Source organism: Rhinatrema bivittatum, chromosome 3, assembly GCF_901001135.1.
Source record: "Rhinatrema bivittatum chromosome 3, aRhiBiv1.1, whole genome shotgun sequence".
NCBI lineage: Eukaryota > Metazoa > Chordata > Amphibia > Gymnophiona > Rhinatrematidae > Rhinatrema > Rhinatrema bivittatum.
The window spans coordinates 453,828,919-453,852,525 of record NC_042617.1 but is presented as its reverse complement, the minus strand read 5'-3'; positions in this window follow the sequence as shown (position 1 = coordinate 453,852,525).

Sequence of the window (23,607 nt, the reverse complement as noted above, 5' to 3'; positions counted from 1 at the left end):
ACCAGGGAGTTTTGGTAAGTCTTGGGGGGGGGGGGGGATTAAGGCGGGTGAGGGGTTTAAATTTTTATTTGCACATATGGACATAGACTCAACTTATGGAATTCTCCATATGTCCATATTGACCGCAAATGGGACCCCCTTTCGACTTATGGACTTATGAACTTAAACTTTTGGTCTGCACATCCCTAGTATTTTGTGTTAGTTCATAATGTGACTGGCAGTGGAAGGTGTTTGTGCTGCTATTACCATGAGGTGACACCAGAATTTGAAAATAGTCTTTTGTACGATGAGCTGTAAGGGAAACATCCAAGCTCCATTGTTGGGGGAATTTCTGTGGATGCACAGTGTGTTACAGAATTGGAAGTGCAGGATTTATATTGACATTCTGTCCCTTCCTGTATACATTCCAGATTTCACTCTCATAGCCATATAGAATTAGTTGAATGAGGCTAATAATTGTAATAGTAGTTTTACTAGAAGGATGAAACTAGCCAGTTTTTTTAATTATGCAGAAGACCCTTGGGAATTTCTTAGGCCATGCTATGGAGCTGGGTATGATATGAGGAAGTGTCATTTTGGCTCCCCCCCCCCCCCCCCAAAAAAAAAATTCTTCTGTCTAGAGATGCCACTGATTTTCTGTGACCTTAAACATTAGTACAAGAAGGTTGGGGAAGGGTGCTGGAGAGGCACAGAAATGCATTGACCTCTGGAGACCCTTGGTGCACCACTGGCTACAGGCACTGCTATTTCTTTGATAGAGTGAGTCTTGACATGGCCCACCAGATTCAAGCTAGCTTGGGCGTAAACAGGAGGAGATGCAATCGCTAACCAATTAGATATAGTCTGTTTAGCAATAGTTATCCCCAGTTTGTGGGTATCAAAAGAAACAAAAAGCTGCGAGAACTTTTTATGGGATTCAGTCTGCTCCAGGTAGAAGTCCAATGCTCTATTGCATTACAGATTGTGTGGTGATTGTTCATCTTGGTGGACATGTGGCCTAGGAAAGAATGTTGGGAGAATGATTGTTTTAAGATGGAAATCCAACGCCACTTTAAGCAAGTACTTCGGATGGATGTGCAAGATCAACCCTATCATGACAAAACTTGGTATAAAGTGGATAAGTTATTAGATCCTGAAGCTCACTGAATCTGTGTGCTAAAGTGGCCGCCACCAAAAATACAACTTTCCAGGTCAGGTGCTTTAGGTCACAGGAGTGTAGTGCTCAAAAGGAGCTTTCATCATTTGGGACAGAATCATATTGAAGTCCCAAGATACAGTGGGAGGCCTGATGGGAGACTTCAGATGAAGCAGACCCGCATAAACTGGACAACTAAACTCTGTATGGAGATGGGTTTACCTTCTATAATGATGGGAGGTGCCAATTGTACTAAGATAAACACTTACTGAGTTGGTCTTAAGGCCAGACTTGGATAGATGAAGGTAATCAAGCACTTTTGTGTGAGCAGGAGAAAGGATCTAGTCTTATTCTCATACCACAAAGCAAACCTCCTCCATTTAAATCCATAGGATTTTCTGGTGGAATCCTTTCTTGAAGCCAAAAGAACATGAGACACATCCTCAGAATTATCAAGAGGTTGCAGGGTCAACCTCTCAACATCCAGGCAGTGAGCCCAAGGACCTGATCCTGAGTAATGAGGTCTGGGGAAGTCCCATTCTGATTGCTTCCCTGATGTACATTTCCCTGAGGAGTGGGAACCAGATCTTTCTTAGCTAAAAGGAAGCTATGAGTATCAAAGTTCCCCTATCTTCTTTAAACTTCAACAGAGTCGTCAAAACTAGTGGACTTGGAGGATAGGCATATGGCCCCTGCTCTAATCCAGGGTTAAGGCACCTGAGGCTAGTTTGCTTTGCCCCCTCTTTCTGGAACAGAAGAGTGGAACCTTCTGTAAACAGATCCACTGCAGGTGTACCCCACTAGCGAAAATCTGATTTGCTTCCCCCACAGTCCAGGAACCATTTGTACTACGGACCAACTCAGTCTGTCCTTCAGGACATTCTCCATAGCAGCCTGGTATGTGGCCCCGAGAACCATCCCTTGAGAGATGAGCTGGGCCCACATCTGGACAGCCTCTGTACTTGATTAGTACATTGCAACTTGGTTGTCAGTTTGAACCAGTATGACCTTATTGGACAACCAATTTGAAAACATTTAGAGCATACTAGATCACCCTTAGCTCTGGGAAGTTTACCTGATAGAACTTCTCTCGAGCAGACCAGAGACCCTGGGTTCAGATTACCTCCATATGAGTTCCCCAGCCCAGGTTAGATGCATCCATTGTAAGGATGATTTGGATATGAGAACTTTGGAAGGAAATACCTCTGATCAGATTGGAATTGTCCCAACACTAGGACAGAGTCTCTGAGTGGTTGCATGACATGGATGCTGTCTTAGTACTATGAGCTGAGGGTCCATTGGGCTCTCCTCATATGTACAATTGATGCCATGAGGCCCAACAGCCTCAACATGTCCCATACTGGCATCTACTAACTCAGCTATATAACTTCTGCTGCAGACATCAGGGTATTAGCTTTTGTTGATAAAAGAAGGCTTTCACCGGAGTCATATCTAGCAGAGCTCTGATAAACTCTAATTAAAGTGATGGGCTTAGATGAGATTTGGGGTAATTGATAACAACCCTAGTAACTCTAATGCCTGGATGGTCATGCACATTGACACCGCTGTTCCTGACCAGATAGTCATCAAGATTGGAACACACATGCATTCCCAGCTTGTGTAGCAAGGCATTTGGTGAAGACTCATAGTGTTGATGCTAAGCCTAACAGCAGTAATTGATACTGGAGGTGACTGGGAAAAATCTCTATGTGGGTGTAAGTATCCTTTCAACTGAGAGAGTATAACCAGTAGAGATGTGCATTCTTTTATCACAAATTAGGCAATTTCAACGAAATTGCCTAATTCGTCCTGGTTCGGGGGACCCTAACCCCGAAATGGATTTTCCCCGAACTTCAGGGAAAATTCATTTTTCAGGTTAGTGCAGGGGGGGAGGGGCACATTTATTTAAAAAATAAATAAAGAAAGAACCACCCCAACCCTTCAGTTTTACTTTATTACAATCCCCCCACCATCCCAATCCCTCCCCAAGACTTACTAAAAGCCCTGGTGGTCCAGCGGGGTCCCGCGAGCGATGTCTCCCTCTCGGGCCATCGGGCCTGCCAGGAATCAAAATGGTGTCAGTGGCCCTTTGCCCTTACCATGTGACAGGGGCTACCGGTGCCATTGGTCGGCCCCTGTCACATGGAAGGAGCAATGGATGGCCCGGACCATTTTCTAAGATGGCGCCATCCGTCCATTGCTCCTACCATGTGACAGGGGCTGACCAATGGCACCGGTAGCCCCTGTCACATCGTAAGGGCAAAGGGCACCGGCGCCATTTTGATTCATGGTAGGCCCGATGGCCTGATGGCCCAAGAGGGAAACATTGCTTGCGGGACCCCGCTGGACCACCAGGGCTTTTAGTAAGTCTTGGGGAGGGATCGGGATGGTGGGGAGGGGGGTTGTAATAAAGTAAAATTGAAGGGTTGGGGTGGGTTTTTTCCCCGATTCTTTTTTTTTTTTCGATTCGTTTTTTGGGTTCGTTTTTCCCGATCTGTACCGCCAAAAAATGATCCGCGGGAAAACAAAATTTTCCCATGAAGCGCCCGAACCGAAACCCGACCCGCAAAAACAAAGGTCATCTGTAATAACCAGTCCCCATTTTGTAGAAAGGGGATTAAAGTGCCCAGGGAATTTTCTTTTTTGATAAACTTGCTCAAGGCCCTTAGATCTAGAATGCAATGGAGTCTCCTTGTTTTCTTCAGAATCAGGAAGTGTTTGGAATAGAATTCATGCCTTCTTTCCCTTGAGGGAATAGGCTCAACCGCATTGGCCTGTAGGAGGGAAGAGAGCTCCTTTTGTAGCAGCTCCTGATGAGTTTAGTGATCCCAACTGGGGTTTGATGGTTGATTTAGTAGGATACCAATAGATTTAATCTGTACTCTCTTCTGACGATGCTGAGGACCCATGCATCTGAAGTTACACTGGGCCACCAGTTTATATAAAACCACAGCCTGCCTCAGATGGAAAAGTCCTCTGGAAATGGTCTCTCTACTGATTTATTGTGCAACTGCACCTCGTGTGCAGTTTTGGTCACCCCATCTTATAAAAGATATAGCAGAACTGGAAAAGGGAAGGATGACCAAAATGATAAAGGGTAGGTAATGTGTTCTCTATGAGGAAAGGCTAAATAAGTTAGAGCTCCTCAGCCTGGAGAAGAGTGACCTCAAAGGAGATATGATAGAGCAGATGTGGCCAACTCTGGTCCTCAAGACCCACTGACAGGCCAGATTCTCAGGATATCCACAATTTATATGCAAGAGAGATTTGCATACAATGGCAGCAATGAATACACATCCCTTTCATGCATATGCATTGGGATATCCTGAGATCCAAACCAGTTTGTAGCTCCCAAGGACAAGAGTTGTCCACCCCCTATGATAGAGGTCTATAACATCTTGAATGGGGTGGAACAGGTAAAACAGGGAATGGTGATTTACTTTTAAATAGTACTAAGACTAGGGGATACTTCACGAAGCTAACAGCATATTTAAAACAAATCAGATAAAGTGTTTTTTTTTTTTACACAGCGCACAATAAAACTTTGGGATTTGTTACCAGAGGAAGTGGTGAAAGCAGTTAGCATAGCTGAATTTACAAATACTTTAGACAAGTTCCTGGAAGAAATGTCCATAAACCATTATTAACCATGTAGACTTGGAAAAACACTGCTTAACTCTGCCTATGAGCAAGAAGGATTGGATCTATTCTTTAGGATCCTGCAAAAAACTTGTGTCCTGGATTGGTACTGTCAGAGAAAGGATGCTGGGCTTTATGGATCTTTGGTCTGACTCAGGGGCAGATGCAATAATTTTCACAGAAAGCAGGTGCTGACTTTTCAGTGCCCACTTTCTTAACACACACATGGCACCCACAAGGGTCGCTTGCATGACCTTAGTGCCTCCTTGCTAACGAGATCCGATGCAGCTGCTGGTTATGAAGACCGACGCTGGTAAACTCAGCGTCGGTTTTCATAACCCGCCTGTCTGCCAGTTTTTTCTGCTTTTCTGTACTTCTTTTACCTGCGCTCAGCTATTAACACCTGCTCCAGGCAGGTGTTAATAGCTGAGCGAAAAATGTGCGAAAAATGTGCGTCTGAGACATATAATGATATAATGATGTAATAGCGCTCATCATAAGCATTTACATATGATGAGCGCTATTATATTCACTCCATGTCCAACGCGGGTTAAATAGGCGCTAATCCCTATTGCATTAGGGGTGGATTAGCACCTATTTAACCTGCGTCGGAGTGCGGGTTATACAGTGTGCTCAGCTGAGCGCACTGTATTGCATCGGCCCCTCAGTATGGCATTTTTTATTGGTGTCTAACACCAGGTTTGCCGGAGGCTGTTGCAAATCCTGGAATTTTGGGAAAATGAGCTCTCCTCACCATGGGACTATTTCAGGGGGATCTCAGATTGTCCAGGCATTGATGGAGACTGATGCCAATGCTTCTTCAGCTTCCTTCGATGCCGGTGTCTAAGAGAAGGTACCCCATGCCTTCTTCGAGTGGGAAGAGCTAGACAATGGCCTGTCTCTAGGTCCTTGATGGCCATTGGCAATGAGGGAACTGACCGTCCCTCCAGTAACCCCCACCAATGCAGCTCCAAGTTCCCTCGATGTCGATGCCTCCAATGCTGCTGCCAGTGGATTGATCTTCCAGTGCCCAAAATGTTTTGCTATTAATTCCAAATAGGACCAGTAGCCTTTCTGGGTCATGGTTGTACATCTACGTAATGTGATGCCCATAGATGTTATGTGATACCCCCAGGCACAATATACATCGATCATGGGGCACTGGTGGCATCGCTGAAACCTGCTAGACATGTTCAACCAAAGAAAAAAGAACTGAAGCAATATCAACTCAATGGCAGTGGTAGACCCATGCCTGTTGGGCACATATGGTATACTGCCATGAAACCCAAACAAAAGAAAACTTACACAAACACTCTTAAAATCTACATAGAGAACTAGCAGGAAACATGACCATGGAGCATCATGATGAATGATCCTAGTCAGAAAGCCCCGAAGACCCAGATGGAAGAGCAGTGAGGCAAAAAAATGCAATCTATAGACTCTATGGAGAAAGACTGAGGAGTCCCTGCGTGGATGTGGGCATGCTCAGTGAGGCACAATCAAAATTCTAGAAACTTTGACATAAGTTTTCCGGGCCAGGCTCCAGTGGATGTCAACCACATGAGGACTGCTACCCTGCTTGTTCTCATAGATTCAAGGAATGTTACTTTATCCCAACATCCGGTCTCTATCCCTCACAGCCTGGATACTGAGAACAAAATAATCTGCTCCCTTGAATCTTCTTAAGCAATATCTTGGATACTTCTGGATTCTAGAAAAAATTCTGCCTGTATGGTTTCAAATAGAGAAGGTTTCTCATCTGGTGTGAGGGAAAGGCCCTAGATCCTTTCTCTTACCTCATACAAAAACTGTGAATACTTTCTGTATCTTTCAGAATCAAATCTTGAGACAAATTCAGTTAAGGTTTACTTTAGTGCAACTGATGCTTACCACCATGCAAAAGGTAAACCCATCTCTGTGCCCCTTTAGTTGTCAAATTATTGAGGGACTTGTTTCAAGAGAAGCTTCCTATCAAGCCTTCTGTTCTATCATGGGATCTAAATATGATTTGGCCCCAACTAAGAAGTTCCTTTGAGCCTCTGAATTCTTCTGCACTGAAGTACATGACCTGGAAGGTCATTTTTTGGTGGCATGCCCTTCAAGCCCTACTTTAAACTAGATGTCATCATAATAAGGTGGTTCGGCATCTACATCCTAAGTTCCTACCCAAAGTGTATTGGATCTCCATTTTAACCAGCAAATCATTCTTACAATATTTTTTGCCAGACATCATGTCCATAAAGGTGAACAAGCCTTAGTCCACCCAGCTTTTTGTTTCCCATGACCCATATATGCCTGGGATTGTTGTAGCCAAATACTAAGGGGTAGAATTTAAGAAATTGCGTGCAGCGTCCAAGTGCACGCACTTCCCAGTGCGCACTCATGGACGCCCGATTTTATAACGTGTGCGCATGTTATAAAAATCAGGGGTCGGTGCACGCAAGGGGGTGCACAATTGTGCACCTTGTGCGTGCCGACGCCCATGGCCTTCACCCGTTCCCTCCCAGGCCGCTCTGATTTCGGAGCGGCCTGAGAGGGAACTTCCTAACCCCCCTAACCTAACCTTCCTTCCCCTAACCCTCCCGCCCCCTAACCCTATCCTAACCCCCCCCCCAACCTTTATTTTACCTCTTGCGCCTGCCTCGCCCCACCTCCTTTTCGAAACCCCGAGACTTAGACGCGTCCCGGGGCTTCACGCGCGTTGCTGGGCCTTTGTATAATAGGCCCGGCGCGTGTAACCCGATTTATGCGCGTAGGGCTTTTAAAATCTGGCCCTAATTGGATACCAGATTGGATTGCATCTCCTTCTGTTATGCCTAGCTAAGTTCATATTATAAGAGCCTGGCAGCATCAGTGACCCATTTAATATCAGCTTCCATAGAGGAGATTTGCAAGACTGCAATGCAGAGTTCAGTCCATACATTTATAAACCATGACTGGTTGGACGCTGACTAGCAACACAATACTAGGTTTGCACAGTCTGTCCTCTTGGGTCTCTTTGAGGGGTAGAAAACTTCAACCCCCTTAAGGCCTATTTTTATTATTTTGGGCTGCCAGCAAAGAATAAAAAATAAAATATATATTGGGATTCTTTAAAAAAAAATGTAATTTTCTCATTGTGGTATTTTTCCCCCATTTTTTTTTTGTTAAGGAACAACCTATAGTTAGGAATTCCCATGTGCAGGGATTGTTATCCTGCTTATCCGCAAAGAAAACAAAATTACTTACCTGTTTCTGAGGACAGCAGGGCAATAGTCCATATATTCCTGCTCACTTTCTCTATGAGATGGTTTTCTACCAAAGCTAGTACATAAGATTGAGGGGGCCTTGTACAATCAGAGATATCCCACATATGCTTAGTTTGAATATTTAAGAAGCTTTGAGTAAATTGCTCTGTCCTGGCCTGCTGTAGATGTTTTTGTTAGAAACACGCTTCATGTCACTGAGCTAGATGGTATTGAGCTAGCTTCTACTGAATTGTTCTGAGCTACTAGGGCTTCCATACTGCTCTTTATGCATACTTATTTGCTTCCTGTCTCTGAGTGAGTTGAGTTGCTAGTGGCTTATAGAACTATTTTACCTTGTTAATTAAAACAATTATCTTTTACTGCTCTTGCAAAAAAGAAACCTCACGGCTTGTTTTTCTTTAGAAGGGTTCTCTGTTCTACAAATCTCTAACCACCACCCATCTGTGGAAACTGTTATTCTGTTGTTCTCCAAGAACACCTGTTACAGGTAAACAACTTTGCTTTACCACTGAATCATTGCTCAAACCTGGACCCACTTTTGCTAACATGCCTTGCTGTACTATTTTATAGGATACAGACATTAATCTACTGCCATTCCAGCTTTCTCCACAATCAAGAGTTCTAGAATTTTGCACTACATAATGTCCTCTGCAAAATTGTGTTTCTATATTAAATGCAAGACCCTCTTATTTAATATTGCCTTGACTCTCTTTCAAGTTTTCAATTCACCCAAGCTTCCTTTCATATTCAGGTGATTAAGACTTGATAATCTTTTATACTGAATCTTGATCAGTGTACTTAGAGTTGGCCTCTTGACTGTCAGAAGTACAAAAATAAGATCAGAATTTTAGAGTACCAGTTGTCTTCTAAATATTTGACCTCAGTATCCAGCTCATCCAATTTGTTTACTTTGGTATTGATCGCTTGAAGCTTATATTTAGATTAAATGAAATAATGTGGTAGTTGACCTTTATATTTTCAGATTTTCATTACATTATTTTGTAAAGTTAAAAAATGAATCCTTGCAAGGAAATGCAGTATAACATAAACCAGTGATTGGTGTTGCTTCCATGCTAGGGTGAAGCAAAGGAAAACATTTCTTACCTGTTTATTATTTTCTTTCCATTAGTCCTGCTACACCAGTCCAGTCCATACAGGTGAATTGTGTACCTCTATCAGCAGATGGACAGAGAACATTAATTTCTCAGCGTGACATCATCACTACTTAGGGGTGGTACATCTCGGAGGACAGCCAGTACACACTTGACAAAGCCCTGAACAGAGCAGGCATCCTAGTATTTCAAGAACTCCCAAGAGAAAAATTCCCCAACAAACATGAGTGGAAAATCATCTTTAGTCCTGATACCTGTCCTGACACTGAACAGGGAAACAAAAAATGAACTGCCAAATGAGGAAGAAGACAGGAGGGGACAAGTATCAACAGCGAGACAGAGAAAAATGACTAACAGACCGAGCTGCTAATCACAAAGAAGCCCTGTTTCCTGGGAGGGTCTTGGACAGGTGTAGTAAGACTAATGGAATGAAAATTAACAGGTAAGAAATTTCTCCTTCCACTACTGCACCAATCCAGTCCATACAGGTGGGAAGTAGCAAATCTCCATTAATCTAAGTGGGAAGAAGAAGCGCTTTGAGAACTCCAGCCCTGAAGGCTGACTCCTCTTTGGCCAAACATCCAATCTGTAATGCTTCATAAAGATATGTAAGGTCAACCAATTGGCTAACCTACAAATGTGTGCAGTCGCTTCTACCCAAGAGGAGGACTGCACCCTGGTAGAGTGGGCTCAAACCAAAACAGGTTTCTTACCATAGAACATGAAGGTTGACAAAGTCTCTGATCCATCGAGCAAGGGTAGTTTTGGAAGCCGCTCGCCCACATATGGCCCCCTGAATAAGACACAAATTGAGCAAAAACCTACAGACATCCAAACATCTCAAAGACCTGAGCTTGTTTTTACACTCCGCCTGAGAAAAGGCTGGAGACTGTTTGGTTGATAGGAAATATGGAGACCACTTTCATAAGAAAGAAAGGCATCGGACAACAAGTAAATACATCTGAAGAAAAGATGAGAAAAGGATCCCAGCAATACAAAGCTTGAATCTCCGAAATTTAACAAGTGGAGATAGCTACCAGAAAAGTGGCCTTCAAGGAGGGATCTGTAATGCTTCAGCAATTCAAAGGGAGGTGATACCAAAGCCCTCAGCACCAGATTAATGTCCTACTTGGGAACCAGAAGTTGAGGAGGAGGACTCAATCTCTTAATGCCCCAAAGGAAACAAAACACATCTGTGTGGGCTGCCACTGAAACACCACCTAGTCAACTGCCATAACAAGAGATGGCTGCTATCTGTATCTTGATGGAATTCAAAGCCAGACCTGTGTCTAGACCCTTCTGACGAAAGGCCAATATATGCAGAGCCTCGGACTGCCATGGAGACCCCGAACAATCTTCACAAGAAGACTCATACAGGTGCCAGACCTGGATATGCTAATTAAGTTGAAGTCTTGAGTATTCAATAGGGTTGAAATCACAGAAGAGGAGTAGCCTTTCCTTAGCCAGCGCTTCTGCTCAAAAGCCAAGCTGTAAGATAAAATGTGCTGGATCCTCCATGACCACCAGACCCTGCATCAGCAGTCCTGGAGCCTTTGGAAAATGCAGAGAACAATCTATCTGCAATCTCATCAGACCTGTTTACTAAGGTCTTTCTAGCAAGTCTTGAGTCAGTAGAATGCCCTGATTCTCTCCAGTTCCTCTCTTTGGAGAACTCTACCAATAAGAGGCCTTTGGGGGGGGGGGGAGACAAAGATGCTCCCCTGCAAGCCAAAGCTCAACAAAAGCTTCTATGCCCGCAGATTCCCTTCAGTGGCTGAAAAAGCAACAAACCTTGGCGTTCCCTTGGGTCACCAAAGGTCCATGTAGGAAAGCACCTACTGGAGAATTATGAGTTGGCAGGCCTCTTGACTCAGCTCCACTTCCCTGATCCAGGAAATTTCACTGAGGAAATCCACCTGCATGTTCTCCTGCCTCGCAATGTGGGCTGATGACAACAGTTGAAGGTTCTGCTTCGCCAACAGAAAGAGCAAGTTTGTCTTCTCTGACACTCCCCAATTTCTGGTTCCCCTGTCTGGTCATATAGGCTACTGCCATTGCATTGTCGAAGAGGACCTGGTCTGCCTTCCCTTGAGGAATGGTAGAAAGTGATACAGGAACCAGTCAGATCACCCTGGTCTCCAATCTGTTTCTGAACCAGGAGGCCTTTTCCTGGGAACAAAGACCCTGAGCCAGCTGGTCAGGTAATGAGCTCCCCAACCAAACAGCTTGCATCCGTCATAACCAGAATCAAGAAAGGGGTGGTAAGATTGACCCCCTGGAACATGCAAAGGGGCACCATCTATCAGCAAAGAAACTCTTGCACTGAAGCCAGCAGAGGAAGATGGATATTGTAATCCTGCTACTGAAGGGCCCAATGAGACAGAAGGGAGAACTGCAGGGGTCTCATATGCGATCTGGCCCATGGAACCGAATCTAGCATCTCTCCCATCGAACCAAGAAGTTATAGAAAATTCCAAGCCATTGGGAAGAGCAGAGAAACCAACCTCTGCCCTTGCCAGATTAACTCATTCACTCTCTCTTCCATGAGGAAGATCTGACCCACATGTGTGACTCGGATTGGCCACTGCTGGTAACAGGATACTGGGTTTGATGGACCCTTGGTCTGACTCAGTTTGGCATAACTTATGTTCTTAAGAAGTGGGGCCAAAGGTATTCCAGAGACTGAGTGGGCTGAAACTTACTCTTTGCAAAGTTGATTATCCAGTCCAAGCCTTCTAAGACACAGACCACCCGATCGGAAACCTGAACTGCTTCCTGGAATAAATTTGCTTTAATCAACCAATTGTCCAGATATGGATGGACCATAATGCTGTTGCACTCCAGAAAGGCTGCCACACCACCATAATTTTGGTAAAAACTAGTGGCACTGTCCCAGACGAAAAGGAAGTGCCAGGAAATGAAAATATTCTTGAATGATGCAGTAACACAGATACCATTGATCTTCCCTCATGATAGGAATATGGAAGTAGCCTCTGACAGGTCCAGGGAATGGAGATATTCTTCCTGTCTCATTGCCGCAAGAATGGAATGGAGGTTTTCCATCCGAAAATGAGACACATGAAGGTTGCTGTTTATTTCCTTGAGATCCAAGATGGGCCAGAAGGATATATCCTTCTTGGACACCATAAAAAATTGAATACCAGCTGTGGCCCCACTTGGTGGCAGGTACTGGGGCCACAGCCTTCAGTAGCTGAAGTCTCACAAGGATTTCACAAACCACCTAATGTTTGGCTGTGGGGGAACAGGAAGAAACCCTAAAGGCATCGTAGATAGGGAGCAGCAGATCCAGCATGTACCCAGGCCAGATTATGTCCAGCACCCACTAATCTGAGGTTTTATGGGCCCACTCCAAGTAAACCCCTTGCAAGCAACTGCCTACCGGTGTTACCAGTGAAGGAACCCACTGCAACTCACTGCATAGCATGACCAGATGCTAAGGAGATCACTGAATCAGGTCTTGGCATCCGGAAACCTGAAAAGGCCTGGTTCCTGCCCTTCGAGGTCTGAGATCCTCTAAAGGAATCAGAGGAGGTTTTCTCACCGAGTTTATAATGCCTGGAATCCCAGAAGTAAGCATGACCCCTAATGGACCTATAAAAGGACAGCCATTAATTCTCAGGAAGTTTTTGTGGCCTTTGGCTTTCCCAGATTCTTAACAAATTATTCCAGTCTTCATCAAAAAGCATTTACCACTGAAAGGTGGTTTTCCTAAATGCAACTTGGACCTCAAATCTACTGCTTAGTTGTGAAGCCACAAGCACTCTCATGACAGCAACTGCCAAGACCACTGACCACGAAGAGCTACAGAGAAGATCTGCTAGAAAGGCCGCAGAGGATTTCATGAGCCACTTCCTTGCTTTCCGGAAGCTACTGGATCCAGAACAGTAAGGCCCTCACCACTAGAGCAGGACAAATTGAGATTTCAACTATCATGGCCGAAACAGCAAATGCTTTAGGGGAAACTCAATCTTCCTATCTTGGGGGTCCTTTAGAGACGTATTCTTTTCCACCGGGATGGTGATATGTCTAGTGACTACTGTGACCAACATCTACCTGAGGAGCCTGAAAATATTGCTAGGCCATATCCTGTAGCAGAGGGTATAGCTTCTGCAAATTCTTAACACCCCTGGGACCAGGACTCAGGGGACTCTCACTTGGCTAGCATCATCTCCTCCAGTTCAGAGTAGAATGGAAAAGCCTTAGTAGTCTTATGAACCACTTTAATGATGGGATCCGAAACAGAGGTCTCCTCTATCTTAGAATCTTCTAAATGGAGGCATGATAGCACCTGATGCATAAGGCCAGACACTTTATCCTTATGGAACAGCCAAACCATGGAGTCATCCTCTTTCTGAGGGGATCCCTTCCTTCTCTAATGAAACAATTGGCAGAGTCCACTTGTTCTTCAGTAACATCCTGAGCCTCCAAATCCCAAAGTATGCTTAGGAGGGACCTATAGCATAAGCAGTGGGGTGTTGGCCTCCATTTGCTGGGGGGTCTCCCCAAACATTTTGATAGCACAAAAGGCCTGAAGGAACCAGAAGAATATGGAGAAAATTCCAAGTCCCCAGGGGGAGAAGAGACAGCTTACAGCTGTAATTATGGAAGTCATAATCAGGTCTAAGTTCAGGGGAGCCCTGGAAACACCCCCTGCCCCCAAGACACTGCTGAAGTTGGAAGAACATGGCTGGAGTCCACAGGAATCAACAATAAGATGGCTGCTACTGCAGCAGTTCCCATCATAGCTTGTGCATCCACCCCTGGAGTTGAGACCTCAACCCCCAAAATAGACTTCCCTGGGATCTTGCCTGCACAAATGCAGGCTGCGCATAAGGGACCATTGTCTGCTAACACGTGTTAGCCACCACACACATCACATCTGCGGACATAGTCCTGGCTTGTCTTGTTGCTCCATCGGGTTCTCAAACCATGGGAGATCAATCACAAGAACACACCTCTCCACAATTATGTACAATGTCAGGCCAGATGGCTGCTGACTCCCTACTGCTCTTAAGAGCTAAGAAGCCAACTATCTCCACTGTCCCAGTAGAGGCCAAGGACAGGCAAGCTGTTCCTTCTGATTCCCCAGCATTAGATTTTTTGTTTTTTGTGGGGCCTCTGGGCAGCAACCAAAATGGAAGAGGGGAGCAGGGGGAGAAGAGAATGTGCTCAGCGAAGAACCTTTCAATTGGGAGAAAAAAAAAAGCTTTTTTTTTTTTTTTTACTTTTCAAATTAAGAGGTGTTTCCCCCACCCTCACCAAAACTCTACCTAGTGCTCTCTGGGACTGGGAGCGAGTAACGCATGCGCACAGTGCTGACCAAAACTAGTGGCCTGGCCATAAGCCTATTTCAAAGCTTGATTACAACGATGTCCTACCATTTATTTATTTTATTGAAACATGTGTAGCCCGCTTATAGTGAACCAGTCATGATAAGCAGATTACATTTAAAAAACCCCAATATAACCAATGCAAAAATAATACATTATATATAAAAACAAATTAAAAAGTCAACTTGAACTAAACCTTTAGTTATTTACATATAATTTTTATATTGCTAATGATCCATAATGCAGGCAGCAAAGAATTCCAAATTCGCTAAGGAGAATGCCCATCTTGTTTCTTTTAAACAGGCACTCTTAATAGAGGGCACTAATAAGTAATTGAGACCAGAGGGACCTAAGAGGAAGGTAAAGATGTAATAAGCTTGACAAATAGCACGGACCACTCTGCATCTGATTTAAAAATCAAAACAGATTTTAAAGCAAATATGTTGCAAGGGAGGAAGCCAGTGCAATTCTCGTAAAAGAGGGCTAATATGATCCCATGGTTGTCCTCTCATGACTAAATGAGCAGCAGTATACTGCAAAACATGTAAAGTGCGAAGATGAGAAGCTGGGAGACCAATATACAACCTGTTACAGTATGCAATTGAAGATAAAACAAAAGATTGCACCAGGGTACAAAAGTCATCCCAATCTAATATGTATCGTATGTGTCGTAATGTATGCAATTTATAAAACTCTGATTTTAAAAATGATTTCAATTGAGGCACAGAAATTAATTGCGACTCAAAGAGTGCTCACAAATTTCTAACCATCTGCTGGAGGCAGAGAATACTTACCTGCTGTCCACTGAGCTGCACCATCCCTAAGATGTAGTGATGATGTCACATTGGGAATTCAATGTTCTCTGCTTCCATTTGCTGGTAGGGAGATGCAACCCACCTATATGGATTTTGCCTCCTTTCCCCTCTGGCATTCTCTGTTTTCTCAAAGATCAGTAATATAGCTTATAAACCTTTCAAGGAGGAAAGCATAAATCAAATATGTTTTCCATCTATAAGCCAAGTGGCTCCATAGATACATGTCTTGCTTAGTGAGGCCTTAGCCTCTGTTCCTACAATTCACAATGTCTAAACCCTTTCATGTGCAACAGCTTAAAAATCTGTCACTGAAAGAATTCTGTGAAACTTTCAGAAATGTTTAGATTCCAAAAGGATCAAGTTAACAAAGACACTGCTTGACTGAATTTAACCAAAGGTTCTGCATTTCTCAGTTATGCAAGGAGGAGTTCTAAAGTTTTCCAGTGATGGCCATTTAAAACTGCCAGCATTCACGGGTCAGACCACCGTCATCTCAAACTATGAATATTTGCCAGCCCTACTCATGGGCTGCCACAGATTCCCATGTTTAAAAGGGCAATGATTTCTATAACAAAAATTCCTCCTATCTACTTTAACCCTTTATTTCAACTGAACTTTTATACTTGTTTGGTGTCTGTTTCCTTTAAAGGGCAGATCTGAGGGCTGACCACCTTGTTGCAGTTCTGCAAGCCATCTTGTTCCATCTTTGGCTTTACTTCTTCTCTCAGAGGAATCTGTTTAGTGTTGTTGGCCTGCAATTATATTGCTCCAAAGTAAGTACCATTCAGGAGGAGGAGTGGATTTAGGAAAGGTGATAAAGCTGGGAGGGGGGGGGGGGCATTACATTTACATTTCTAGGCTGTGTTTGTACTCTACCATTGCTTTGTATCAGTGAAGTCTGCATTGTTAAATCTCTTGTTATACTGTGGCATTGCTAGAAAACATGTCATGTATTTTCAATTATTTCCGTGGCACATTAACATTAATTAGGTCCTTTCAAGCTGTAATTTTTTTTCTTAATGTCATTTAATAGATTTGAGTTATTAAGTCACTGAGGACTTACTTATCCAGATACAGAAATGGCTTCCCTCACACCTTCTTAGCTAAAACTTACATAAAGCTACCATTTATGCTTTTCGGCCCTTTTCACAACAATACCTAACAAATTAAGCTCAAACTGCCCTGTGCAGAATATGCACAAGAAAATTGTGTACTCATTTCAGTTATTTTTTGCCTGGCTTGTACATGTTGTATCTTTCCCTAGCTATTAATAAAGCCCACATTACTAAGCTTCATAAGTCTATTCTATATCATTTATTTTGTACAATACCTTTTTGAGTTCATTTCCCAAATGTAAATCAAATGTTAGGTGACTCCAGTACAAAGATATCTGTAACTCATGTCTTGAGCTTTAATGTCGGTGTGTTTAAATGAATCAACACGGAAACCACATGACATCATTCAAAATAAAAATAAATCAAAGAACTGCCCAATAAATCAACTTGAAAACTAAGAGGGTATTTTTCAAAGTCATTTTACCTGCAGATATGGCTTTTTGAAAATTACTCATGCTCTATAGAGGTCTAAGCGCATGCATTTTTCCACAGAGCAGAGACATTCTAGAAGTAAGGGTTAAGAACATAAGAACATAAGAAATTGCCATGCTGGGACAGACCAAGGGTCCATCAAGCCCAGCATCCTGTTTCCAACAGAGGCCAAAAACCAGGCCACAAGAACCTGGCAATTACCCAAACACTAAGAAGAACCCATGCTACTGATGCAATTAATTCTTCAACATACATCGATATAAGGGAATGCTTGTGTGATGGTGTTTTTTTGTACGGTGGCTATATTTAAGGGCAACCAATCTATGGCTGTCCTTGTATTCGCCCCGTCTATTGCTCTTTATTATCAAAATCTTGTAGTAATGTAATTTTTCTGTAACAATTTTTTTCTTCTTTTTGATAAAACCCCAGTAGTAACAAGCTAAGGCACGCCCATAAGCTGGATTGCATGCCCATTGTCTCTCAGACTGTAAGCGGATGTGAGAGAGTCTAGTCTCCTATCAGGTCCGCATCATAAATTGAAGGGGTATTTAGGACACCCCAATGAATAGAATAGAAGGAGGCATTTTGAAATCAAGGAGACATAGAAGATAGGAGTTAATACACCGTACACACAAAGGTGGCAATCCAAAGGGCATTGATACAGTTAGCACACCACACATAGATCAGAAGTTTTTGAGTAAGAATTTATGAAACGGGTTAGAGCAGCACAGCTGCATATTAATAGTTAGATTTGAAGACTTTGAGTAGGAGTTTACATCAACGTGTGACAAGATCGGTGCAGAGCACTGCGATCACCCACAACATGATTCCTCATTACTTAGAAATGCCTAATGCGCCCTAGCAGTAACAATTCTAGCCACACCACGCCCAAGAGTCAATCAACACGCCCCTTTCTTCTAAGACTGCAAGCGGACGTGAGAGAGTTCAGTTTCCCGTCAGGTCCGCAGTACAAATTGAAGGGTAATTTAGGCGCTCCAAATGAATTCAACATAGAACCAAGGGTGCCTAAGAGATATAGAAAGAGGAAATTCGATCTCTATAAGGTATAGCAGTAAGGAGTCAAGATATCGAACACACAGAGTTTCCTGGAGAGTTTTTTAGAAATCTCACACAGGCTAACAATTACTGTAATGCAGCACACCTGAGTCAGCCTCGGTTCAGTGAAGAGAACGGGAGGGAGCCCACGGTAAGTATAAAAGCACAGAATAGGCATAGACGCCCCAGACATGAAAATGAGGCGTCGTCCACGGTCAGAAGCACGGCAAACATAAACGTAAGTGATTTCGACTTGACAATGGTGAGTGAGCAATTTGCGGTTATAATAGATAAAAAACAGACTAATCGTTGTGAATTTTATTTAGTTGAAGATATACCAGCCACTGTGTACCCAGCAGGACGCAGTAGCTACCCCTCCTGTAGCCCCTGAAGCAGGCACACCTGTGCCGAAACATGGCCCATGTCGGGCAAGCAGAAGCGATCCTGTAAGAAGCTATAGAGACAGATGCCTCGATAAGTATTTATTCACTCACTAACGGGTCGCCTCAGCGAACAGGGAGTTGGGGTTTTATCAAAAAGAAGAAAAAAATTGTTACAGAAAAATTACATTACTACAAGATTTTGATAATAAAGAGCAATAGACAGGGCGAATACAAGGACAGCCATAGATTGGTTGCCCTTAAATATAGCCACCGTACAAAAAAGCACCATCACACAAGCATTCCCTTATATCGATGTATGTTGAAGAATTATTACTGCAAGGGAAGAGGTTGGTTGACGCACTGATGCAATTAATAGCAGTGGCTATTCCCTATGTATAATTGATTAATAGCCATTAATGGACTTCTCCTCCAAGAACTTATCCAAACCTTTTTTGAACCCAGCTACACTAACTGTGTTAACTACCTTCTCTGGCAACAAATTCCAGAGCTTTATTGTGCGTTGAGTGAAAAAGAATTTTCTCCGATTAGTCTTAAATGTGTTACTTGCTAACTTCATGGAATGCCCCCTAGTCCTTCTATTATTCGAAAGTGTAAATAACCGAGTCACATCTACTCGTTCAAGACCTCTCATGATCTTAAAGACCTCTATCATATCCCCCCTCAGCCGTCTCTTCTCCAAGCTGAACAGCCCTAACCTCTTCAGCCTTTCCTCATAGGGGAGCTGTTCCATCCCCTTTATCATTTTGGTTGCCCTTCTCTGTACCTTCTCCATCGCAACTATATCTTTTTTGAGATACGGCGACCAGAATTGTACACAGTATTCAAGGTGCGGTCTCACCATGGAGCGATACAGAGGCATTATGACATTTTCCGTTCTATTAACCAATGATATGCATAGTTCAGGATTTTCAAAACTTATTTTGGCCAGAAAAAGTAGCCACAGAAAAAGCAGAGGCATTTTCCTGAGGCAATAATCAGAAACAAAACTATTCATGAAGTTTTGCTTTATTTATTTGTTTTAAAATACTTATAGCCCACCTATCTAAGCAAATAGCCATTTAAAGCAGGGGATCACTGGCGCAAACCCCATGGTAAAAAGTAACCATGGAGTTAGCACCAAAGCATGCAGTTTCATTTTTGTCCCCCCTGAATGAGGTCCACAAGTCATTTAGATGGATAAATGTGGCATATTCAGCCACTTAGCTAAACTACCAGACAATAAATTAGCCTGGTAAAAAAATGGGCATTTCCAAGGAGGGGTTGAGTTATCCAACTTAGGGGGGTCATTTTCCTACTGTATCGCACGCGAAAAGGGGCGGAGTCTACACCAGAAGAGGAGGAGTCGGGCCGGCATCAGGGCGGACGCTGCGAAGACTTCGCTGGCGGCGATAAGGTAAGCCACGTTATCGTCACCAGTAGCGCGCCCAATAGCAACACCTTTCACAGTGGTGCTATTGGGTGCGAAAGCCAGCAGCGATAAGACCACGGTGGTGTGATTGCTGCCGGCTTTCGCAGGCCCGCCCACCACTTCGCCCCCCCCAGCCCCCCCGTTAGCACCAGGATTCAGAAAGCCGTGGTAGTTTAGAAAATCCGGTCCTAACTTAGCTGTATATCACACATATCCAGGTAAGTTAGCCGAATAACTTTGGACCTGCTTTTGAGCAGGTCTAAAGTTTTCCAGCCTTGTGTGGCTGGATAATGTTCTACTTCCCTTCCCTCCCACCCTCCTGCAAAGATGAGAAACGGCACAGATTCCCCCCTTCCATCTTGACCCTCCCCTATCCCAATACCATCTTTTCAATTGCCGGGAGCAAGGGACCCTCTGCCCTGCTCCTGGGACCTCCAGCACTGCTCTAGGAGAGGCAGTGATGGAAGCATACACTTGTGTTAAGTTTAAGCTTCCAGCAATGCCTCGAGCTCCCCTTCTCTAGATGTAGCCAGATAACTTTAAGCTTGCATATTCAACAAGATGTTTACCCTGCTGAATATATGGGACAAGTTATCCGGCTAACTTTAGCCGGATAACTTGTCCACTAAACAGTCTTTTGAATATTGGCCTCAATATGCATAATTGATATTTAAAAAAACAAAATTAAATAAAGCAAATTCTTTTCCACCAGTATGCATTTATTCCATTATTTTTATTTTGAATTCAACTCAGGAAAAGTGCAATAAATCAAACATTACTCAAGTGGTTAATTCAACCATTATGAAAAGGAAGGTCAGCACTCACCAAGCTCTGTACCAATCACTAAACCAGACATTTTTTTAAACTACAAAAAGCATATTAGAGATACTCCTACTGAAGCCCGCTATGAAATGTGTCAGGCTGCTGTAGGGAGTTTGAACTCCACGCTGTGCTGCTTGCCATATTTTGTATTTAAGACAAAAACAAAAGTTATGTTATTATGGCATCACTTTATCCAGTGCTTCTGTATAAACCAGTATGCTGACCTCTTTGATGTAAAAGTATGCTAAGTCATGCAAAAGTAGAGTCCGATGCATTACATTGTTAAAAGTTTTGTTATTGGCCATAAACTGCTTATCTCCATATACTTTTTAAATTTAAAATGTTTGCTTTTGTAATTCATTCCATGAAGTTCGAGGAGTGCTGAACAATTTTATGAGATTATGGTGCTGCACGTACACCCAAATATTATCACGTTAGCAAAAATGTTCTTTTTGTAACAGAATTCAGCATTACTATGTAAGCAAAAAGTACTATTTTTCTTTCATGGAAAGAACAATTTCATTAAACCATTTCATTTTGTTTGTAACAAATAAAGCAATGAACTTTTAGGGGCAGATATTCAGCGCCATTTAGCTGGTTAATTGGTGCGGTTAGAATATCCATCTGTGCTCAGCTGCTGATACTTAGCTGGCTGTTTATCTAGCTAAATAGTTAGCTGGATAAGTGAGGCGTGGGATGAGACATTCCTGGGTAGAGCTACTTATTCGTCTAACTAACAGATCGATACTCTAAGGCCGCGGTAGAAACAGTGCGGCAGTGTCAGGTGCACCCTCGTTCCCCGCACGCACAGTTCTCTTCACCTACCGCTCGATACTCTCTTCAAATTGCATGCAAATGCATGCCGCGGCTGCAAAGCCTTAGGCAAGCGTTAGGCCCGCGCAACCCATTTTACTGTATAGAGCGCCTACACAGTATCCTGGGTTCGCGGGCCTAACGCTTCACAGCCGCGCTGGTATCTGTCATTTCAAATGTCATTTCAGCGATTTCGGCGCTCAAGGCGTGACGTCACGTCATGTGACTGCCTTGAGCGCCGAAATCGCACGGGCATTCATTCACTGCCGGCGGGGGCCGTGCATTCATCCAGGCAGAGGGAGCCGGAGGCCGCTTTCGCCGCCGGCTCCCTCTGCCTGGATGAATGTACGTGCACCCGGCCGCCTTGAGCACCGAAATCGGGAAGAGAAGGGAGAAGGGACTACCGTAGCAGGCCCGAGCCTTGCTACTTTTTCGGTTTTTTTTTTTATTGCTTCGGGAGGAGGGAACAGGACTGGGGCTGCACCAGAGACCGGACGGGGCCTTGAGCGCCGAAATTGCACGGGCATTCATTCACTGCCGGCAGGGGCCGTGCATTCATCCAGGCAGAGGGAGCCGGAGGCCGCTTTCGCCGCCGGCTCCCTCTGCCTGGATGAATGCACGCCCACCCGGCCGCCTTGAGCGCCGAAATCGGGAGGAGAGGAGAAGGGAGAAGGGACTACCGTAGCAGGCCCGAGCCTTGCTACTTTTTCGGGTTTTTTTTTTTTTGCTTCGGGAGGAGGGGACAGGACTGGGGCTGCACCGGAGACTGGACGGGGCCTTGAGCGCCGAAATCGCCCCCATTTTTTACACTTTATTCCCGTTTTAATTTTTGAACACCACACTAACACCACACTAACACCAAGTAGAGGGTAGGCGGTAAACTAACAGGTTAAGGACGCGGCAAAATAGCGGGTTACAAAGGAGATAATCTAAGCGTGCGTCACAGTATCGGAGGGGAATAGCTAATTCCTTCATTATACAGCTAATTCGTTCATTTACATATCATATACATGCTGCGTGCGGAAAGGGTTATGCGTCTGTTTTAAGAAGCGCTAAGGACGCGTGAAACTGGAGACTGTATCGCTGGATCGCCTTACGCGTCTGAATTGTGCGCTCCCAGCACGTTACAGACGGGAAATCTTCAACCGCACGTTACAGTATCGACCTGTAAGCCAGATAGGTGCCAATATTCAGCTTTATACAGCTTATTTAGCCAGATAAGCCTAGGACAGCTATTTGGCTAACAGGTAGCCAGAAATACTTATCTAGCCAACTATAAGCAAGCAGAGTATATTCAGTGCCTTCTTCAGCCAGATATAGGCTGAATATCAGCCTCTAAAAGACCATACATACAAATGATTAGGTAGAGCATAACTTAAAAATCTATAATAGGCAATAAATAAGTAAAGCAAAATCTTTCCTTAACAAAACATACTTTCACTTAATACACAGTAAAATAGTCTGTCTTGTGTCTACTCAATGCAAGCTAGAAGAATGAAAAAATCCTTCTGCCTGTTAATGCAAATGCTGAACATTCAGAAGTTTGACACATCACTGCACATTTTAAATGTAGGGAAATTACACTGCATTGCAAAAACTTGATAAAGTAAGCTATTCATCCACATTGCCCTTTAATTTGTAAAAACAAGGTCAATATTCAATGCCATTTTAGCCTAATAACTCCCAAGTCATCTGGCTAAATGGCAAGTTTTTGAATACTGAGCTACTTCTCTGGCTAGATTTTAGCCAGAAAAGTCATTATCCAGGTCAAATCTAGCCGGATAAGAAGAGGTATTCTGGGGCGGGCCTAAGTTATACAGCTAACTTAGCAATTTGGGTTTGTATTGGCTAAGTTAGAGAGATAACTTAGCTGGATTTAAATGAACATCAGTTAAGTTAGCCACATAACTTAGGCCTGCCCTGGAACAGAGCAGATCTAAAATTACTTGGCCTTACGTGGCTGAATAACTTAAGACATAACTGGTTATATTCAAAAGAATATAAGCTGTTTTAAGTGGCATTGTATTTAAAAAAAAAAAAAGTGCACTGTGAGCTTGTGGCCAGATACGACTACCCCGTCACACAAAATTTTATAACTGGCCCTGCCAGGACGAGCACCCCAACCCTCCAAACCCCTCCAAAGAGTATAAAAAAAAGTTGTGGTCTCTGCAGGTCAGCCCCCTCCCAACCTCCTCCATCCTCATTCTTTAAAATGTATTAATGAGGTTCCTACCTGTCTCCCCCCCCCCCCCCCCCC